This window comes from Pleurodeles waltl, chromosome 11 (assembly GCF_031143425.1).
Source record: "Pleurodeles waltl isolate 20211129_DDA chromosome 11, aPleWal1.hap1.20221129, whole genome shotgun sequence".
In the NCBI taxonomy this organism is placed as follows: Eukaryota; Metazoa; Chordata; class Amphibia; order Caudata; family Salamandridae; genus Pleurodeles; species Pleurodeles waltl.
The window spans coordinates 108,763,272-108,785,164 of NC_090450.1; positions in this window are offsets into that span (position 1 = coordinate 108,763,272).

The following is a 21,893-nucleotide window of genomic DNA, read 5'->3' on the forward strand; positions in this document are numbered from 1 at the left end:
ACCTGCTGATATAAAGGCATTTACTGCAGCGGTATATACCATCATAGCACAGACACCAGAACTATTGGGGAGGGAGGTTCAATTGCCCAAAGATTTTTTTTTTTCAGACAAAAAAGGCAGGACTACGGGCTCTCAGAAGTGGAGGTTATATTGCAAATAGAGTCTTTTGAACTAACACCTTCCTATGGCTCCTTGAAAGCCAGCTACCATAATGGTGATTTGTGGGCATGTGTCATCTTCCTGGAGCCAGGAAAGATAATTAGGGAGATGCTGGACAATGAGCTATTTGATGGTAGCCCCAAGAAAAGGATTATAATTTTCCAGGATGACATACCACTCAGGAATGTGCTAGGAGTCAGAACGCCCACACCAAGCAGAGCTTTTGACTCACTAAAAAAAGCCGATCTGTCAAACGTGCCAGGCGCCCTGTGGACTAAAGGTCCTCATGATGTCGGCTTCATCCACACTGCTGTACCATAACGGAAGAATGGTGCCATCTACCCCTTGTCAGAGGAGGCAGATGAGGGCATCACTCTCACTATACAGGCATTACTGGAACAGGGAGTAATTTATCCCGGAGTGTCACCTTGTAACAACACTATTTACCTGGTTAAGAAAGCTAAGGGCAATACTTTGAGGAAATTCGATTTTTAATACGATCGTATCGACCCGCCATTTTGTGGCCCGCCGCCATTTTATGTTGCCTTCACTCAGGCAGCACAGCGAACGAAGTCCATTCTGCCTTTTCTGCTTATTCTGCAACATGGTGTTCAAAACAGCCTTCTGCCTCTATCTTTACAAGGCTGGTATTAAGGTCTGACCGAGTACACTAATCCCTGTCTGGTTTTCTAATCCTTGTTTCAACTATCTGTAGGCTCACACTATTCTCCGCCGATCTTATCTTATCGTCTGGCCTTCGCTGTCCTTTGCTAGTATTCTCTCATTTCACAACTGTCCTCCAAACGCACACAAACTTATCGCACCACATGCAACTTCGTTGTGGATTGGTTAATGAATTAGTTCAAGGGAGGGGTGACAAACACAGCTGGAGGGGAGGCAACCTTAAGTCACTTGATACTTTGTTTTCCAATTCCTTCTATTGGTGCTGTCTTGTTTTCCGACATTTCTATTGGCTCTGTTCTATCTTTACATTACTCTTACTGGCTCCTTTCTATGTGTTCTGGGAGTGTATGTAGTTAATAAATGGTTTTTATACGGTATATAAGATTGTGCGCCACAAAGTAAAGTGGCAGTCTCCTGAGAACATACCTTGTGTACTTCTTGGACAACTGTACTAGCTGCAGCTAATAAAATCTGATCTTTTACGCCTGACAGAGTGTCCCGTGTCTCTGTTAGTTGAGGCAGGTGAATCCAAGGAGATTTCAGGCGTACCCTGCGCCGCCAGGCCCATAAGGTTCTGGTTCTTCAACTGGCGCCCAACGTGGGGCGGCTTCAGCGGTACCGGTTCTGCCTGAAGGTCGTGAGGAACCCCGCAAGAAAATTCTGGAGGAATCGCGAGCCACGTCAAACGACCCCTGTATGTCGAAGTGGTCCGAAGGTTTTTTTCAGCGTGGTTACTCCTTCCTGACGGCTACTGACGACTGCTGCCCTGACTGCCGCCCTGCCTTGGCCCTTTCTTTGATGATGTATGGTAAAGCGAGACGATAGACGGGCCTCTGTTGGTGTAAGAAGACATCCTTAGTTAAGTATTTGGTGGGTCGCGCCCACAAATTTTGGTCTTTGTTTTGTCCTTAGGTCCTTAGATTTGGCCATTGCAGTGGCCAAAGCCGAGGGGAAGTGCATTTGTGCTGTGTAAACTGAAAGTTTTACCCCCTTGATGTTTGTGAACAGCCAGTAAAAATCGTGAGATGTCTGGTCTGACTAAGTTTGGAAAACTTTGTTGCTTTGGTTGTAATAGGGACTCCCAGCTTGAGGACTCCTGTCCGATTCCTTCGGTTGGAACTCCCACATATGAGCTCTATTCTAAACATGGTGTTGGTCCTATTGCCTTTAATAAGACATGGACCCGATATACAAAGAAAGATGGTGTTTTAAAATGGCCAGAAAATGGTAGTTTCGAAACTGATGTGCTAGATAATTTAGAAGCAACGTTATTTAAAAGAAAAGCCCGGCCGGCAATGTTTGACTCTTTTCGCCTTTGGCGTAAGGAAGCCAAACAGAGAGAAATTAAACAAGCGAAACGAGATAGGAAAACACAGGGAATGACGATTATACAGGCTGCTCAGCAATTTAAAGATGATGAAATAGATAATGCAATGGAAATTTCAGACAGACAGCATCGAATGGCAATAGATAAATGCTATCCGACGTTGCCTATCTCTTCCCTTGATAAGAGAAAAGATTTTGAGGAAGATTCCTTAATGTCCCACTTATTGAAATTGCCTCCGCCCTATGTACAAGGTGCTAATGCACCCCCGATGTTACAGCCTGTTCAGCCGCCAGTTGTGCTTCCGCCTGCTCCAGCTTTTCCACATTTGCCTCCTCAAGTATTGCCTATGCCAGCTTTGCCTTTAACTCCTTTGCCTTCTGCTCCTTTGGCAATTCCTAATGCTCCTTTAGTTAATTCACCTAATACCTTGTCCTCTATCCTTATGTCAAATTCTCCATCTATGCGTAAGCGATTTGCAGATACTGTCTCTGGTCTCTTATCACCTTTCTTTGAAGCTTTAAATGTGTCTCCAGCTTTTTCTCGAAGACAGTCTCGTAGTCAATTCCCAGACTCCGAAGAGCGAGAAAAATTGGACTCACTTGCTTGTAGATGGATCAAGAAGGGTCCCCAATATAGTACGTCTGATATTATGTCCACCTTTCTGCAATGGAATGCACCTACGCAGAGATATGTTTTTAAAGTTATGTGCGATACTCTCGCTAAAGAATGGGAGGATATGAATTTGGGTTCGGTCCCACAGGATCTGTTAGATGTTCAGGCTGACTTTGACAAAGGACTTATTGTGGGTCCTAAGGTTGAAAACGCTGTCAGAACACTTATTTCTTTCAGATCCCTATTGTTCTCACAGACTTTTCCTGATTCTGATCCTTCAGTTAGGACAGCACTGAAAAACTATCCCATGAGAGAGGTTTCTCCAATATGGAAGGAAGAAGTTGCAGCAGCAGGTGCTAATCCAGCTATTCCTGCGCATTTTCAACGCATATGGATACATGTCCCCTGGAAAAGGTCTGAAGTTTTAGCACTTAAACAGTCACTACCAGATTCACGCAAAAATCCTGCTGGTTACTATAAAGAGTTGTCGCAAACAGTTGATGCATGTATTATGAATCTAGCAGATATTGACATGTTGATGGGAAATGTAGTTCCACAGACAATATGGGCTAAAATTCGTAGAGAGGATCACGCTCAAGAATTAGGCGGCGATTGGAACGCTATTATTGCCGCAGATAGAGGTCAAGTAGGTGGTGCAAAGCCCGATGCTTTGATCTCAGAACTCCCTGGTAGGATTATTACATTAATGAAAACAATGATGCCTGCTTTGAGAGTTAATTGGGATAAGCTAGCAGCATGTAAACAAAAGAAAGATGAAAGTGTTTCCGATTTCTTTACCCGATTCGAGGAGACATTCATTGATCACAGTGGTCAAGATATGGCTACAGAAGGGGGACAGCGATTATTTGTGGATAAGTTCGTATATAACTTGCTTCCTGAACTATCACACAAGCTAAAAGACTCAGAGAGTTCATGGGCAGTTTCTTCTTCCGCCCAGATATTGGCTACTGCACAATATTATGAAAATAGAGACAAAGAAGAAAGGGAAAAACAAGAGAAAAAGACGAAAGAATTAAAAACTAAAGTTCTCTTGCAACAGGCTTATCCTCCTCGTTATGTTCAGCCTCAGTTTCAACAGCCTCCGCAGTTTCAGAGGTTGTATCAAAAGCCTGAACCATTCATTCCAAGACCTTTGCTAGGTCCCAATCAATGTGCTTATTGTAGGGAGGAAGGTCATTTTAAGAACAGTTGTCCGGCATTGTTGCAGCGTAATGGAGCAACATCTGCTTCACGAGGTCGTGGTGGTTCTCAGTCAGCAAATAGAGGTAGAGGTCGAGGTGTGTTAACCCAAGAGCAGCGTTCTTTTGTTCCTCCAAATTCCGGAAATTACTTTGACCAGCAAAATGTTAGGTCTACACAGTATTACAGTGAGGATCAGTATATTGAAGGAGGGAATGAAAGTCTTCATTTTGAATAGGACAGCCATGGACAAAGTAAGGGGGTTACGTCAATTCCAGTGGATCAGAATGGACCTTATGTTAATGTCACTACAATGGGTGTTTCAGAGCCATTTCTTTTAGATACTGGTGCCATGAGAAGCTCTATCATTCATTCTAAACTCCCTGGCGCACCTTTGTCTGGCTTAACGAATGTATCTGTAGGATTTTCTGGCGCCCCTGTTCGCAATCCAGTTTCTTGCCCTTTGCCTGTTTCAATAGGCCCTTATGACTTAGAAGCTCCGCTTCTTCTGACGAATGGTTGTGGTGAAAATCTGTTGGGTTTAGATCTATTAAAAAGAATGCATGCTACGATATATTGTTCACCTTCTGGTGTATACCTCACTCTAGGACAGAAAATGACTAGTCCAATGTACTTATCAAAAGATCAATTCCCACCTGAATTGCTTTCTCTTCCCGAAACGCTTTGGGCTACGGGTCCGAATGACGTTGGTTGTCTTGAGATCCCACCTTATGTTGTTACTCTTAAGCCCAATGCTGAAATGCCACGTATTCCGCAATACAGAATCTCTACTGAAGGTGAGAAAGCACTTCTGGAAATTATCCATGATTTGATTCAGAAGGGTGTGGTTGAGGAAACGAGAGGAAATACATGTAACAGTCCTGTTCTTCCGGTTCTTAAACGCACTGATCCTTCTCAGCCTCCTGTTTATCGTTTTGTAATTGATCTTCGGGAGGTAAACAAGATTGTCGTACCGCAGTTTCCTGTAGTCCCAGATATCACTGCTCTGTTGACGATGATACCTTCTACAGCGACTTGGTTTTCAGTTATTGATCTAAAGAATGCTTTCTTTAGTATTCCCATCGCCGAAGAGAGTAGAGATATTTTTGGTTTTTTCCCTCGGAGGCCGAAGCTTCCGGTTTAAACGCGCACCTCAAGGTTATTGTGAAAGTCCCTCTATTTACAGTCAAGCTCTAAAATGTCATCTTGATGCCTTTTCCTTACCGTCCGGTGCCGCTCTCATTCAGTACATGGATGACTTATTAGTTGCCGCTGATTCAGAGGAGATTTGCAAAAACGTGACCGTTGCACTGTTGCGTCATTTGTTTGATCTAAATCACAAGGTTTCTCCTTCTAAATTACAATATGTCTGTCGCGAGGTGACTTATTTGGGTCATCTCTTGTCAAAGGAGGGACGACGATTGACCCCCGAACGAATTCAGGCAATTGCACAAATGTCAGTGCCATCCACACAAAGAGAGGTACGTGCCTTTTTGGGCATTACTTCTTATTGTAGACAGTGGATTCCGAGTTTCTCTTTATTGGCTAAACCGCTGTTGGCGCTAACTTTAAAAGATACGCCTCAGCCTCTTCCGTGGACTGACGAATGTCAGAAGAGTTTTACTGATTTGCGTATTGCTTTGTGTTCTGCTCCTGTATTGGGTACTCCTGATTACAGTAAGCCCTTTACGCTCTATGTCCACGAAAGAGAGGGTTGTGCATTGTCAGTCTTAACGCAGCGTTTTGGAGATCAACAGCGACCATGCGCATATTTCTCAGCTACGTTAGATCCAGTAGCTAAAGCATTGCCTAGTTGTCTTAAGGCGACAGTGGCAGCAGCAATTTCTATTCGACAGTCTGCTGGAGTAGTGCTAGATAATACTCTCATTGTTATGGTGCCACATGCAGTGGATACTTTACTAAATAGGACAAAAACGCAGCATCTTACGAGTGCTCGGTTGTCCGGATATGAGCTGACGCTTTTGGCTAGTCACATACACATCAAACGATGTAATACCCTGAATCCAGCTACTTTGTTGCCTCTTCCAGAAGAGAGAGATGTCTCTGAACAGCATGATTGTTTTCTCCGTACTGAAGAAGAGACTAAGGGTAGAATTGACCTAAAAGACACGCCATTAGTGAATCCAGATGGAACACTATGGGTAGATGGTTCTTGTTTCAAGCTCCCGAATGGAGATACAGTTTCAGCCTACGCTATTACTACTTTGCATACGATTGTGGAGACAGCACGCATTAGACATAATTCAGCTCAGGCAGCTGAATTGATAGCCTTAACTAGAGCGTGTGTGTTATCCAAAGGAAAAAGAGTAAACGTGTACACTGATAGCCAATACGCTTTTGGTGTAGCGTTTAACTTTGGGCGCTTATGGAAGGAAAGAGGATTCTTTACTTCCCATGGTACTAAGATACAACATGGTCAATTAGTGACTGAACTTCTTGAGTCACTTACAATGCCTACTCAGATAGCGATCGTGAAGTGTAGTGCACACAAAAAGATTGTGGACGATGTTGGTCGAGGAAATGCATTTGCAGATGAGGTAGCGAAAAAGACAGCCAGAGACAACACAAGTCGAATGTATGTTGCAGGTCCCGCAAACTGCGTAAGAGAAAAGGGAATGTGTGAAGATACAGTAGAGAGTGTGAAATCAATTCAAGGAGAGGCTACGGAGAATGAGTTGAGAAAGTGGAAGGAAAGTACAGGAATGTTAGATGAGATGGGATGTTGGGTTGAATTATCAGAACATCAACGTTGGCTGTTACCAGATGCTTATGTACTACCTGTAGTTACTATGGCACATGGTCCAGCTCACCTAAGTGCAAAAGGAATATGTAAACTTCTGGCTCCAGTGTGGCAAAATGAGGGGATCCCAAAGTGTGCAAATAATGTAGTAAAACATTGTATTGTTTGCTTGATGTACAATCCGGGAAAGGGAACCCCAACTCCAGCAGGTCATTTTGCTCCTCCGACATATCCATTTGAGGTGTTGCAGATCGATTATATTCACATGGAACGATGCAACAACCTCAAATATGTTCTGGTGGTAGTATGTGCTTTTTCTAGATGGGTAGAAGCCTACCCTCTGAAGGACAATACTGCTTTATCAACTGCCAAAATACTTTTGAAAGAATTCTTCCCTAGGTTTGGTTTACCGCGCATTGTCTGGAGTGACAATGGGAGCGAATTTGTGGGTCAAGTCATGCAAAAAGTTTGTGCAGGTCTTGGCATAAAACAGAAGTTCCACGCGGCGAATCACCCACAGTCGGCTGGTTTAGTAGAATGCTACAATGGAACCTTGAAGCTTAAAATTGCTAAGGTGCAAGCTAGCACAGGACTTAATTGGCCTGATGCTTTACCATTGGCTCTTCTGTCCACCAGAACAGCAGTACACTCTCGTTTGGGGCTTAGCCCTTACGAAGTGATATTTGGTCGCCCAGCTAATGTATGGGGAGTTCCTCGCCCTAAGAAATACTCAGACTTGCCATACCCGATGTTGATTGACTACTTGCATGACCTTACAACTAAATTGCGTGTTCTTCATCAACAGGTTCAGAGTGCTCTACCAGAGGCTTCTACAGACCCAGGTCATTCCATCCGACCAGGTGACTGGGTCTGCACGAAAAATTTCCAACGACAGAGAAATTTGGAGCCCAGATGGAGAGAGCCACGCCTGGTTCTTTTGACCACAAGAACAGCAGTTAAAGTCGAAGGAAAGAAAAACTGGGTGCATGCCGTGCACTGCAAGAAAGTGCCTTTGCCCTTGCCTTTCGATCAGTGGGTCCGTAGAGGCATCAGTGACTCTGAAAGTGAGAAAGTTCCGCAATTTGTACCATTCAGTGATGCGCGTCTAATTGGAACACTTTCTGAGAAAGAGGACGACGACATCCTTCAAGAAGTAATACCATCGCATCGTCGCTTGAACACGACAAATCCAGGAACATTGTTTCAAAACCAGACTGCCTCTGGACAGGAACGCTATAATTTGAGACCAAGACCAAAGAACTTGTAAATTTCTCTCCTATGTAGTACTCTATCCCGGTTGCAGGGTCACGGTAGGAGTCTTAGTTACGACCTGAGTAAGTGGCAATAGGCCTGCAGGACCTCACAGTGTCATAGGACGGTAGATAATCGTGACTACAGTGATTGAGGAAGATTGCCGTGAGCATCCACTTAGAAAGATGGAGGCTACATTAGATAAAAGAGAAAGTAAAAATGTAAAGAATAATTGTAAAGAAATATATAGTCGTTGTAGTATTGCTCTATGCGTCATTATATTGTCGTGTATTCTTTTGGCATCTGTAAACTGGATCATTATTACTCTGCAGCAAAAAGTTGTCTCTTCTCCTACCTCTACATCTTCTTCTACTATCTCTCCGCACCTATTTCACACTCTTCCCCAGCATGAACTCATCAGAAGAACTGAATACTTTAACAATTCCTTCGTCCAGTTGTTACATCAACATCAGTTAGTGATCAATACAACTGACTGTTGGGTGTGTGGACTCATACCACATACGGTAGAAAAAGGAATGCCATATTTAGTTCTTCCATTCTCCTATGAAGGTTCCGCTTGGGCTTATTTTGTCATTTTCAATAATGCATATCAAAGTAAAATTAAACAACCTGTCAGTTCACATAGTGTTGGTTCAGATTTCAGTCATAGTTTATTGATAAAGGGAATGGTAGCTATGGCTAAAATCATGGAAAAAAGTGAAGCTTCCATAGATGAAAGAAAAGCATATACCAATTGGAACATAACTAATTACATTTCCAGCCTCAATGATAAGGTTAAGCAAGGAAAATCTCCTCCGATACGGGTCATACCCCAACAAGGAAATTTCTGTCTGCAAATAAATGGTAGAACTCCAAACACCGGACAAAGAGAAAGTTTATGTTCCCATACATATGTTTATTCAGCCCTGAATTCACCGCCGTTAGTACCATCTCAAGGTACATACTTCGTTTGCCACGATAGGGCTTATACATGGTTGCCAGCTGATTTCTCTGGTACTTGTTATATAGCCTTTCTTCTTCCCCCTACATACACCGCTCCTGCGAACCATCATAAAATGGATATGGCAGAGGGATTGTGGATTCGAAAGACACAGCAGGACAAGAGGGAGGAGATGTCCTCAAAGGATTTCTTCCCTTCTGGGGTCCAATGGCCAACAGCAGAAATATAAGGCAATTGGTTCGTGTCGTAGAAACCACCATAGACATCACTGTAGGAGCTTTAAGTAACATTACAGCTGAACTACAGGCTGATCGTCTTATGACCTTGCAGAACCGTGTTGCCTTAGACTTTGTTCTTGCGGACCGTGGTGGAGTATGCAAATTGATCGGATCAAGTTGCTGTATTTTCATACCTAATGACGCTCCGACAGTATACCAAGCTATCTCTAAGTTACACATAATCTCCAAGTCGATTCATCAGGACGAAGGAGATTGGTCCTTTTCAGAGTGGTTTTGGGGATTACTGTCCAAATGGGGTTGGAAGGTATTGACATTCTTTGGAGTAATTTTAGCTTTTATATTCTCTTGTTGTCTTTGTATGCACTGCGGTCCTGCCATCTGCAACCTATGTGCTACTGCATGTATTCCCAAACCCAAGTCACAAAGAGCAGAGAATATCAAAATGATTGTACAGCAACAGCTTGATGACCTCATGGCCATAAACATCGACTCAGATTAACATGAGTTTGTGTATCTTGCCTGAGTTCTGGCAAAAGGAGGGTCTGAGGAAATTCGATTTTTAATACGATCGTATCGACCCGCCATTTTGTGGCCCGCCGCCATTTTATGTTGCCTTCACTCAGGCAGCACAGCGAACGAAGTCCATTCTGCCTTTTCTGCTTATTCTGCAACATGGTGTTCAAAACAGCCTTCTGCCTCTATCTTTACAAGGCTGGTATTAAGGTCTGACCGAGTACACTAATCCCTGTCTGGTTTTCTAATCCTTGTTTCAACTATCTGTAGGCTCACACTATTCTCCGCCGATCTTATCTTATCGTCTGGCCTTCGCTGTCCTTTGCTAGTATTCTCTCATTTCACAACTGTCCTCCAAACGCACACAAACTTATCGCACCACATGCAACTTCGTTGTGGATCGGTTAATGAATTAGTTCAAGGGAGGGGTGACAAACACAGCTGGAGGGGAGGCAACCTTAAGTCACTTGATACTTTGTTTTCCAATTCCTTCTATTGGTGCTGTCTTGTTTTCCGACATTTCTATTGGCTCTGTTCTATCTTTACATTACTCTTACTGGCTCCTTTCTATGTGTTCTGGGAGTGTATGTAGATAATAAATGGTTTTTATACGGTATATAAGATTGTGCGCCACAAAGTAAAGTGGCAGTCTCCTGAGAACATACCTTGTGTACTTCTTGGACAACTGTACTAGCTGCAGCTAATAAAATCTGATCTTTTACGCCTGACAGAGTGTCCCGTGTCTCTGTTAGTTGAGGCAGGTGAATCCAAGGAGATTTCAGGCGTACCCTGCGCCGCCAGGCCCATAAGGTTCTGGTTCTTCAACTTGGTGCATGGTTCAAGACCTGTGCCCTCTGAGCAATATTGTGTTAGCAGAAAGCCCAATTGTCCCAGACCCCTCCATCATCTTGAATAACATCCCGCAGGACGTCAGGTATTTTTCAGTCAATGATCTTAAGAATGCTTTCTTCAGCTTTCCTCTCCATCCAGATAGTCACTATCTTATAGAGTTCTCATATTGCAGGACTCAGTATTTGTATTCTTGCTTGCCCCAAGGGTATTGCCAGTCCCCCAGTGTGTTCAAGTGTTCAACAGAGCAATAAAAAATGATCTGTCAAATTTTCAATCTGACAGCACTCTGTTGTAATATGTCGATGACATATTGGCTCGTAGTCCTGCAGAGCAACAGTATAGAAGAGACACTATGGGGGTCATTATGACCCTGGAGGTGCTGCCCTGCCACGCCGGTGGTGGCACCCTGACTGCCGACAGCATGGCGGTGCAAGACCGCCAAATTATAACAAGGGAAATGACGTGGCTACACTGCAGGCAGTTCACCACCTGTACCGCCAGGGGGGTAGGACCGCCTGGCCGAAGGTTGACCACTTTCGGCTCGGTGGTCCACCTAACACCGCCCGTGGTATTTTGAGTTTCCTTACCGGCAGAGATTCCGTGGCTGCAGCCCCAACACAAAATCCCTGGCGGTAAGGATACTGGCGACAGGAATACTAATTTCTGTTGCCACTATAGGACTCCCCCTCCTTGTAGGAGCCCCCCACACTCCTGACCCAATCAGAAGCCCCCACCCCCAAGCAGTGACGCCCCCTCCCCCGATCCCCATACCGCACCCCCGATCCATGCATGCACACACCGCACATACAGACATATACACACACATCCACACATACATACATACGCGCACACATCCACACAAGCCCATATACACGCACACATCCACGCTCACTCATTCACACACACTTACACACACGGCCACAACACTCCCCCCAACCCCCACATACATGTATTCACACAAGCACACAGACACTTGCGTACACACACGCACAAAAACACACACACCGCCCACCACCACCCTCCATTTACACACACACACCCATTCACACACACAAGACTCAACACCCCCCCTTCCCCTGTTGGTCGATCACCTTACCTTGTCCCTAGGGCCTGCTCAGCTGACACCGCCCTGTCACCACAACACCGCTATGCCAATTACAAAGTTGTAATACGGCAGGTGGAGTTGTGATGATGTGGCAGTGACAGCAGAGCAACCTCCACTAGACCGCTGACCGCCAGTAAGTCTGCTGGCGGCTCTCTGCCCAATTTATGGTGAAGAGCTGCCAGGAGTCATAATATGGCAGTCTCAATACTGCCATCACTGGCGGTCTCCTGGCAGGCGTAAGTTCGGCGGTCAACTGTTTTGACCGCCAAAGTCATAATGAGGGCATATATCTCTTCCAACCCAACTCTTGCCCAGAGAGGATAAAAAGTGGAGAAGGGAAAAATTCAATAGTGTCAGGAAGAAGTCCAATATTTAGGGCAATTACTGTCAGCATCTGGTAGGCATGTAACACCTGAAAGGGTACCCTCCATTCTCCAAATGTCAGAGCCAGAAACTCTCAAAGGAATGCAGTCATTTCTGAGCCTCTTTAACTACTTGAAACAGTGTCATTTTTAGAATTGCTGTATAGCTACAATGATCTGTGTGCAGATTCTGTCTTATAATTTAATATACTATTAACATATTTGCACATTAGCACCTTCTGGTTAACAAACTTTGACTTTGTCTAACTAATATATTAGTAGTAGAACTGTTTAGCAATTTGTTATTTTATTATATTACATTTTGAAGTAGGGATGCTCTTTTGATGTAAATGTTCAATTTTGAATGTTAATCATTTCCTTCTTTTATGATGTATTGTGTTTTTATCTGCTTTGCTGCTTCCAAGTAACTGAATAAAGTAATCATGGTGATGACTATTGCACTCTAATAGCCCCATTGTTGGTGACTTTCAAACAGGCAACAGATAGGGAGGACAAGATAACTTGGACACCAGAGATGAGGGAAACTTTTGAGAAACTGAAGGATGAGGTAACAAACGTTCCTATTCTGGGAACTCCAGATTACACCAAGGAGTTTACCTGTTCTATAACTGCAATTGTCAGGTGATGACAGCGGTCCTCACACAGAAGTGTTTTCTAGGGTACAAACCAATCATGTACTTCAGTGGTCTGCTGGACTCAGTCATGAAAGGTCACCATGCCTGTGAACAAGCTCTAGTCACTGCAGTATTTGCTGTACAGAAGAGTACCCCCATTGTTAAGGGGGAACCATTGATACTCTATGCAGAGCATGCAGTGTTTGCTATCAAACAGATTGCAAGACCACTCATACTACTAAGATACTGCCCCCACTATTCTTTGCCCACTCAATATTAAACCTCGAAGATGGGGAACATGGCTGTGCAACACATAGGGCTTCATTATATCTTGGCAGTCTTTTTGCAAGACTGTCGGGATGACGGCCCCCAAAAGACCACCACTTTGGCAGTCATCCAACTGCCGTATCATGAACCACACTGTGAAGGTCGCCCAAAAACAGCCAATTTTCTGAAACCGCCAGGACACTGGCGGGTGAGTAGGAGGTTCAAACACCAGCACTGCCAGCCAGACACAATTCTGCCCACCAGATTACGAACCACAAATCACTGCAGCGGTTCTTCCATGGCAGTAAAACATTGTTGGTGTGAGCCGCCGCAGTCAGAATCCACCACTGACAGAACACAACACCACATTAGACAGTTTGAATACCCCATATCTGACACACATCCACATACCTGATGTACCTACACACACCACTATATAACACCCCCCCACACAACCCACAATCCTTTGCAACTACAATGCCATACAGAGACACTGAGAGCAGGCACATACACAGAGCACCCTAACAAAACAGGCACACACACACATCACACGCATCACAAATCAACTAAACAAACACAATTCACACATAACGAGCACACACATTCTGCTACAACCGTCCATCCCTCACAACCCACCACACACACACCATCATTCACCAACACTGTACCCTTTCATGCACAACACCCTCCACACCATCAAACAATCTCACCATGTCCCGACAAAAGCATCCACAATTCACCGATTATGAGTTGAGGGTCATGGTTGATGAAATTGTCAGGGTAGAGCCACAACTATTCGGAGCACTGGTCCAGCAAACGTTGTTTGCCAGGAAAAGGGGAGTTATGGCAAAGAATAGTCGACAAGGTCAACTCAGTGGGCAGCCATCCATGCACAAGGGACAACATCAGGAAGAGGTGGAACGACCTACGGGGGAAGGTGCATTCCTTGGCATCGAGACACCAAATAGCCATGCACAAGACAGGCAGTGGGCACCCAACTCCTCCCCCACAGTTCACATCTTGGGAGGAGAAGGTCTTAGATATACTGCATCCCGATCGCCTGACTCAAATACCTGGGGGACTGGAGTCTGGTAAGTACCCACCACTTCCATTTTACACAATTGTCATGTCCTGCATGCTTCCTCACTACCCTAGTACCCCATATTTCACTGATTCTCCCACCGCACCTCCATGCCAGTCATCCAACGACCCTCCCCTGCATGCCACCACCCCACACAGCCCTGCGGCTGACACAGCCCTTGGCAAAGTCCTGGATACCACAGGCTAATTCTATCACTATGACTCCCACAATGCATCAACCCATCAATGCTAAAACCTGCAATGTGCACATCACATCACATTACCTCCATGTATGAATATTGTCCTACCTACACCAACCAGAATGTATGACTAAGGACCAGTACATGGCAATGACAGCAACGCAATGGCACACCACAACAGCAATCAAGTCTAAACACAGCTACACCTCTGTAACAGTTCATAATGGACACTGATCCATATCCCCAAGCATGCAATGAACTGAGCATTGATTTGAAAGTAAAATGCCAGACTCCAATGCACATGAATAAGAACCAGAGTCTAGAGAATTAGCCTTGCATACCCACATACTCTGTACCCAGAGGGACATCATTGTGCAATGTGCAGCCATATTGTGTGACAACTACCAAGCCTGGCTACTCACCAGGTAGCAGCGTTGATTAGTCATGTCAAGTACAAGATAGTAATAGAAACCCATCAGCAGTGCCATATGTACAAATCCTTGATGACAGCATACAACATGGAGTATGGCACTCCTGTCACAGACTTGTTTCTACCACCTAGCTATGCTGGGCAGCATCTGTCATTGTCATAGAAGTGAATCATGCTAACCCATTGTCTGCAACACACAGAGGGTACCAAACACACTTTGTAAACTGTACTCTGTGTCTCACTCCATAGGTAACCCCACCATTGCTACCATGGAGAGGATACCAGACACTGCCAGCTCTCAGCAGGATGAAGGCCCCAATGAGGACAACACGCCTGAATGTCTAGACAGTGATGACCAACCTGGCCCTTCTGGCACACCTGGTCAGTCAATGAATCCTACCCTCACCCTGCCCACATCAATTCCCCCACCCCAGTTGCTCAGGCACCCTAGCCAAGCAAGAGCCCCCAAACCTGTGTCCCAATGACTGTTCAATCTATTGTGTGGCCCGCAGTACAGGGACCTGAGTCGGATCTTCACACCGCAGACAATGATAGTCATGTTAACACTGGGAGTGGGCATCTCGTGCCAGGGGCACAGGCACCGGGGAGCAGGGGGTGTGGGAGGGATTCTGGGGGCCAAATGTTGGGGCCTCAAAAGGACTCCACTGACCAGGAAACAATCTCCCAAGCACAGAATGGGCCAGATCATCACCATGTTGGGGAAAAATCAAAGGCAGCGGAGGGAATACCACTAGGAGGCCATGCAGCAGTGGCAGGCACACACTGCCACGATTGCCTCCATTGCAGGGGTGCTGAGGGACATCAACACCACCCTGCTTGATATAGCTATGCACCATCAGTCCCTTTTCACTAGTAATGTTACATTTGCCCCCTCTTCATCAGCAGCAGCTAGTGGAATAGAGGCCCTGCCAGGGGTACCCCAAGCCTCAGACACCCCTCCCTCTATAGCTGAAAAGCCCCCCACACAAACGTGGACGTCCCTCCAGACATCCGACTGGAGCAGATGCCAAGACCACACCCACTGTCAGAAAGTGATCCTCTCCTGTTTTGTCACCCTTGTGTGCCACTGAGACACCCTGTTGGCTGTTCAGAAACCTAACTCCATTTTCCCATAGTACAAGGACATGAGACCTGTATGACCAAATATTGTAGCAGCTACTCTGATCAGTCCATCTACCATGACCTGTTTCTTATGTGTTTTACTTTTATTTCACTTCTCACAAAATTGCTATGCACAATAAATCACTCATGGACACAGCTACTGTATATGTGTGTTCAATGGTACAACAATAATTGTCCTTCTAACCAAATATTGTCTGGTTATGCCCCCCTGATTCGAACTGGCAGTGTATTGGCCATCACATGGAGGGCCCTTCAGCAGGACACATGTAACAACAGCAATGTCACTGGCAGATGTCATAGAATGATTTTGAAATCCACAGTAACACCAGGGTATTGTCCGTTGAGCCATCTGCAAATAGAGCAAGACAGAGAGTACCATCAGGATGGAAGGCATGATGACGGAGTAAGCACATATATAGGTAATCGACTACGTGCCTATCGTAGTATGACTCCAAATCATTAACACCCAGATAGGACCTATACAGCACCAGGCTCAGGCCTTTCTTAATATCAATTTAACAAGCTATCTGTCAAGTACAGCTCACAGAACTATGGTCCTCATTATGACCCTGGCGGTGATTGATAAAGTGGCAGAAATACCACCAACAGGCTGGCGGTAAGTACTGCAAATTATGACATGACAGTGATATCTCCCATAGACTGCCAATGTACCACAACAACCGCCATGGCAGAAACAACAATCACCACAGCAGTAGCCAACAACAGCTAGGCGGGAGCCAAAGTACCACCCACCATATTAAGACAGATGAAAATGCCACCTTTTCTGGGGTGGTACAGAGGTCAGAAGTGAAAGGACTCACCATTGGAGATACAGGGAAGAAATACCGCACCATGGAACCCGAACTGCAAGTTTTCCAGATGATCTTCTACTTCATGCTCCACCCGGAACACCAACACCAATGAAGACACACAGCATAATAAAACACGGACAACAATGCTGGAGTACCGGCAATGTATTAGCATAGCAAAATCCACCACACAAACCAAATATAAACAAATGTCCATACTTGGCCAATGCCCAGTCCAAAGTGATGAGGGCACACAAGGCCACAAGGCCACAGGGCACAGTCCTAAGCCCAACCTGTATCCAGACACATTCGGAGAGAACACTCCAGGAACATCATTTTGCAAGTGGAAAGGCACCTCAGGAGGATGGGGGGCACCTCAGCCAAATACAGGAACATCCCCACTGGTTTTGGATGTGGCTCCATGCCCACTGCTTTGTCCTGGAGAGTGCAGGGCCACAGTCTCTCAATTGGGTGACTTGCCCTCTGTTTCTGGAGGGGGCTCCATGCCCATTGCTTTGTCCTGATGAGTGAAAGGCCACAGTCTCTCAAGTGGGTGATTTGCCCACTGGTTCTGGATGGGTCTCCATGCCCATTGCTTTGTCCTGGGGAGTGCAAGGCCACAGTCTCTCAAGTGGGTGACTTGCCCACTGGTTCTGGATAGGGCTCCATGCCCATTGCATTATCCTGGGGAGTGCAAGGCCACAGTCTCTAAAGTGGGTGACTTGCGCACTGGTTCTGGAGGGGGCTCCATGCCATTGTTTGTCCTGGGGAGTGCAAGGCCATTGTCTTTCAAGTGGGTTACTCGCCCACTGGTTCTGGAGGGGGCAGCCAGCACAGCAGCCCCTGGGGGGTGGCCTACATGGTGTCCACTGGCGGTGACGGCTGCACTGTGGTGGTGGTTGAGGAGCCTACTGGTAAGCCTTTGCACTGTCCGATGGCTGCACTGTAGTGGTGGTTGGAGGAGCCTTCTGGGCAGCCTCTGCACTGTCTGATGGCTGTACTGTGGTGGTGGTTGGAGGAGCCTCCTGGGCAGCCCCTGCACTCACTGATGGCTGCACTTCCACATCTGGCATTGGGGGCCCTGTGACAGCTGGTAGTGGTGGCGGTGTGAGCCTGACAGCTTCCCCTGGCATAGAGTTCCTCGTCTCCTCCTGTCCATGGGCAGTGGATCTCTTACCCTTTCTGGTAGGGGTGGATGAGCTCTTCCCCTCTCTGTCTGGTGTTGCAAGCTCCTTCCCTTCTTCACAGCTGGTGCAGGCCCCTTCCCCTTCTTCATAGCTGGTGCAGGCCCCTTCACACTCTTCCCTGGTGGTGCAGGCCCCTTCACACTCTCCCCTGGTGGTGCAGGACTCTTCACACTCTTCCCTGGTGGTATAGGGCTCTTCACACTTTTCCCTGGTGGTGCAGGACTCTTCACACTCTTCCCTGGTGGTGCAGGCCCCTTCCCCTTCTTCCCTGGTGGTGCTGGCTCCTTCCCCTTCTGTGACGTAGGTTTGTATCCTTACCACCACGAGTAGGTGATGCTACCACTGTCCCCGTGGACTCTTTTGCTGAGGTGCTGGGCTGTGTCCTTGGTACCCTGCCACTATGTGCAGGATGAGGAGGGGCAGGGAAGAGGTCAAAGTGGGAAAGGAAAAGCTTTTTAGGGATGTGGGGCGGCAGGAGTAATGGGAGTGGAATAATGAGGTTTGGCTGTTGGAGGTGTGTGTCTGCTGGACTTGGGTGCAGGTGCATGGTCTGTATGCTGATGTGAGGTGGGAGGCTGTTGGGTGTGTGAATGCTGGTGTTTGTGTCCCTTAGGAGGTGGGGGTACAGATACGGTGGGAGAGGACACAGGGGACACGTCCTTCATTGTTGTGGAGGTGTCTGCCAATAAGGTGTCTGTTCTGCTAGGTGTGGTGATGCTGATAGTGGTTGTAGATGTAGTGCATGCAGGTGTGAATGTGGACGTGACTGGGAGGGAGACGGAGGAGGAGGGGGAGACATTGGAGGCAATGGATGTTGTTATGTCTGCAACTGTATGGTGTTTGTGTGAATGTCTGTGGGATGAGGTGTGGTGCTTGTGTTTGCCTGTGCCACTCTTGTGTGTTGCCTTGTGTGCATGCCCTTCTGTATGTGTGTCTGGGATGGATTGGGGTTGAGGGGAGTGGGTCTGGGAAGTGGTAGTTGGAGGGGGGATGGTAGAAACAGGGCCAATGGCTACCATCAGAGAAGAGGCCAGAGCCTGAATCGATCTCTGTTAGGCTGCCAATCCACTGTGAACACCCTCCAGGAATGCATTGCATTGCTGCATCTGGGATGCCAGCCCCTGGATAGCATTCACAATGGTTGACTGCCCTACAGAGATGGATCTCAGGAGGTCAATAGCCTCCTCACTCATGGCAGCAGGGCTCACTGGGGCAGGGCCTGAGGTGCCTGGGGCGAAGGAGATGACCACCCTCTTGGGTGAGCGGGTGCAGGCAACTCGCTGAGGGGCTACTGGGAGGGCGGTGCTGGTACAGGGGGTGGCAGCTGTACCTGAGCTGGGGTGGTCACAGAAGTGTCCACTGCCACCAGGGAGCTCCCATCGGAGGAGGTATCTGAGTCAGTGTCATCTCCCCCTGTCTCTGCTGTGGTGCTCCCCTCGCCCTCTGTCCCACTGGTTCCTTCGGCGGTGGTGGACTCTGCCTCCTGCGTCATGAGTGATGCAGCTCCCTCTGTCGTCGGTGCCCCTGCTCCTCCGCCAGATTATGCTAATGCACACAGAGACAGGATGACAGAACAAAGAAGGGGGGAGAGAGAAAAAGGAAACACTGGTTCAATTACAGCACCAACACCACTGTTGGTGTATACAGCGCCCTCACACACAGGGAACAGGCCTAAGCAATATGCATTGCACTACCAGTGATGTGGCTAGTCACCAAGGCATGATGAGGAGCACACACCACCAACTGCAGCACACCTGGGACCCACGATGCCCTGCCAGAAAATGACTACTAACAAGCTAGGTTACCTGTATTTGCCATGCAACCATTACCCTTCAGAGGACCCACGCTGCAATGTCTGGCCTGGTTTTTGGGGCATCCACTAACACACAACCACCACCTGGATACCACCCCACCAGCCAAAATAGGTAATGATACCCACTGTACTCACCCCCTTGTGGCTGCTGTGATTCCCTCAAGCACCCATCCAGCTCAGGGTACGCCACCTCCAGTATGCGGGCCATCAGGGGCATAAGGGTCCGACGGGCACCCCTTCCTCATTGGGAGGCCATCCCCAGCTGGGCCTCATCGGTCTTCCGTGCCCAGCATCTCAGGTCCTCTCACTGTTTCCAACAGTGGGTGCTCCGCCTGCCATAGACCCCCCCAGGGTCCACACCTCCTTGGCAATGGCATGCCATATTCCCTTCCTTTGATAGGCGCTGAGCTGCAGAGGCAATAAAGATAGGAGAACACCATTAAACTAACAGTCCAGCCTGTCACACACACATGGCCCACCATAATCGTTTCCATCACCATTGGCACACACATAGCCCAGCGCACAACATTTACACCGCCAACAGATAATACCCCTTACACAGTCCCTTCACACACATCTCCATGCATCCATGCCACATGCATCGTGCCCACAGTGTACTCACCTGTTGGTCTGGAGGCCCATACAGCAGTCCATTTTGGGGTGGGACCCACGGTGGGACCCACCCACCAGTCGCTCCAACTCCTCCGAAGTGAAGGTTAGGGCCCTTTCCCCGGTCACACGGTCCATGGTAGGTTCCAGACACAGGTCGCAGCAGCACATGCAGTGTAGGTCTTCTCCTGTTGAAGGTCAAGAAACAAGTGATGAATGATTTAGAAAATGGTGGTCACGTAGGCAACGGTGTACACCGTCACCGCCGGCGTACATCCCCATTGGCCACGGTACTCCATAGGTCCCAATATTATCAAATGAGGAATTGCATGGCAGTTCACGAACATCTACCACCACGATGCCCAACCTCGACGGAATGACCTCACTTCCACCTGTCCCTCCACACAGGACAGGCGGTCGCCAATTGAGAGAGTTAGCCAGTTTGACTATTTGGGGATTAGGATATCGGACGACCAACGGTGGTCGGCACAGATTGAAAAGAGTGTGTCCATCCTTCGACAGAGGTCAGCTGTGATAGCGAGAAAAATAGCTAATACCACGGAAGGAGAAATTTCACCGGCTATCACAGTATACAAGGCAGCGGCCGTGGCTGCTTCAATCTATGATGCCGAACTATGGGGGCACTGCAACTCTAGTTCCTTGACAATGGTGGAAAATCACTTTATTCTTAATTTTTTGCGTTTATCGGCAAGTACTCCACTCACACCTCTTCGATTTGATTTAGTTCTAAATGAGATCCACAACGAGACTGCCTTAAGACCCCTTATGTATTGGGTCCGTCTTTGGACATCTGAATACTTGTCCTCATACCAAGCAGCAGTTGCCGAGCTTTTAGTGGACTGAGGTGTGTTAAAAATCCCCTGGTTCAAATATATTAGAGATATGTGTCAACTTATCAAAATGGACGAGGTGTGGAGAGACCCCCACAACTTAACTAGGGAAGCAAAGGTACGAATAAGGCGGTGTTACTGGGAGCTCATTTTGGCCCAACTATGGACCAAAGGGGACCTTGGTAGCAAGACGCTACAGTTCCTGGACCATAAATGTAGCCCCAAGTTTGAGGCCTATATGGATAACATCAACCCCCCTTACGTCAAAACTCTCTTTAGCAAATTCAGGCTGGGGATATTGCCTCTTAATACATTTACTGCAAGATGGCGCAAGGAGGTCCACAAATCGAGTTTTTGCCACTTCTGCCCTGAGGAACCAGAGACTTTGGCCCATTTTATGCTCTTTTGTCCTAGATATTTGGTGTCCAGGAAGAAGTGGATAATCCCCTTATGCAGATCAATGGGGATAAGGAAATACAATACATCCTTGTGAATCCTTGCAAGCGACACAAGCGACTAGGTGTTTTTTGCCGTTGCTAGGTACCTACAAAACGTATGGCCCGTAAGAACTAGAGAAATCCTGGCTGATTGATTGGTCTAGCCATTATCATTCTATGCTACAGTCGATCATTATGGGCACGAAACCTTGAAGGCTCACCTGTTAATGAAAAAGGAACTGTGATGTTAGCTTGTATTGTTCTCACAACTACGTGTTTAAACAACTCATTTTAGCTTATTTATTGCAGGAAGGAACAGATCACGATATGGAATCAAGTTTAGACAGGCCCTCAGGACTTTAAAATTTGACAGTCACCCTGCATCATTTTAACAATTGAGTTTTAA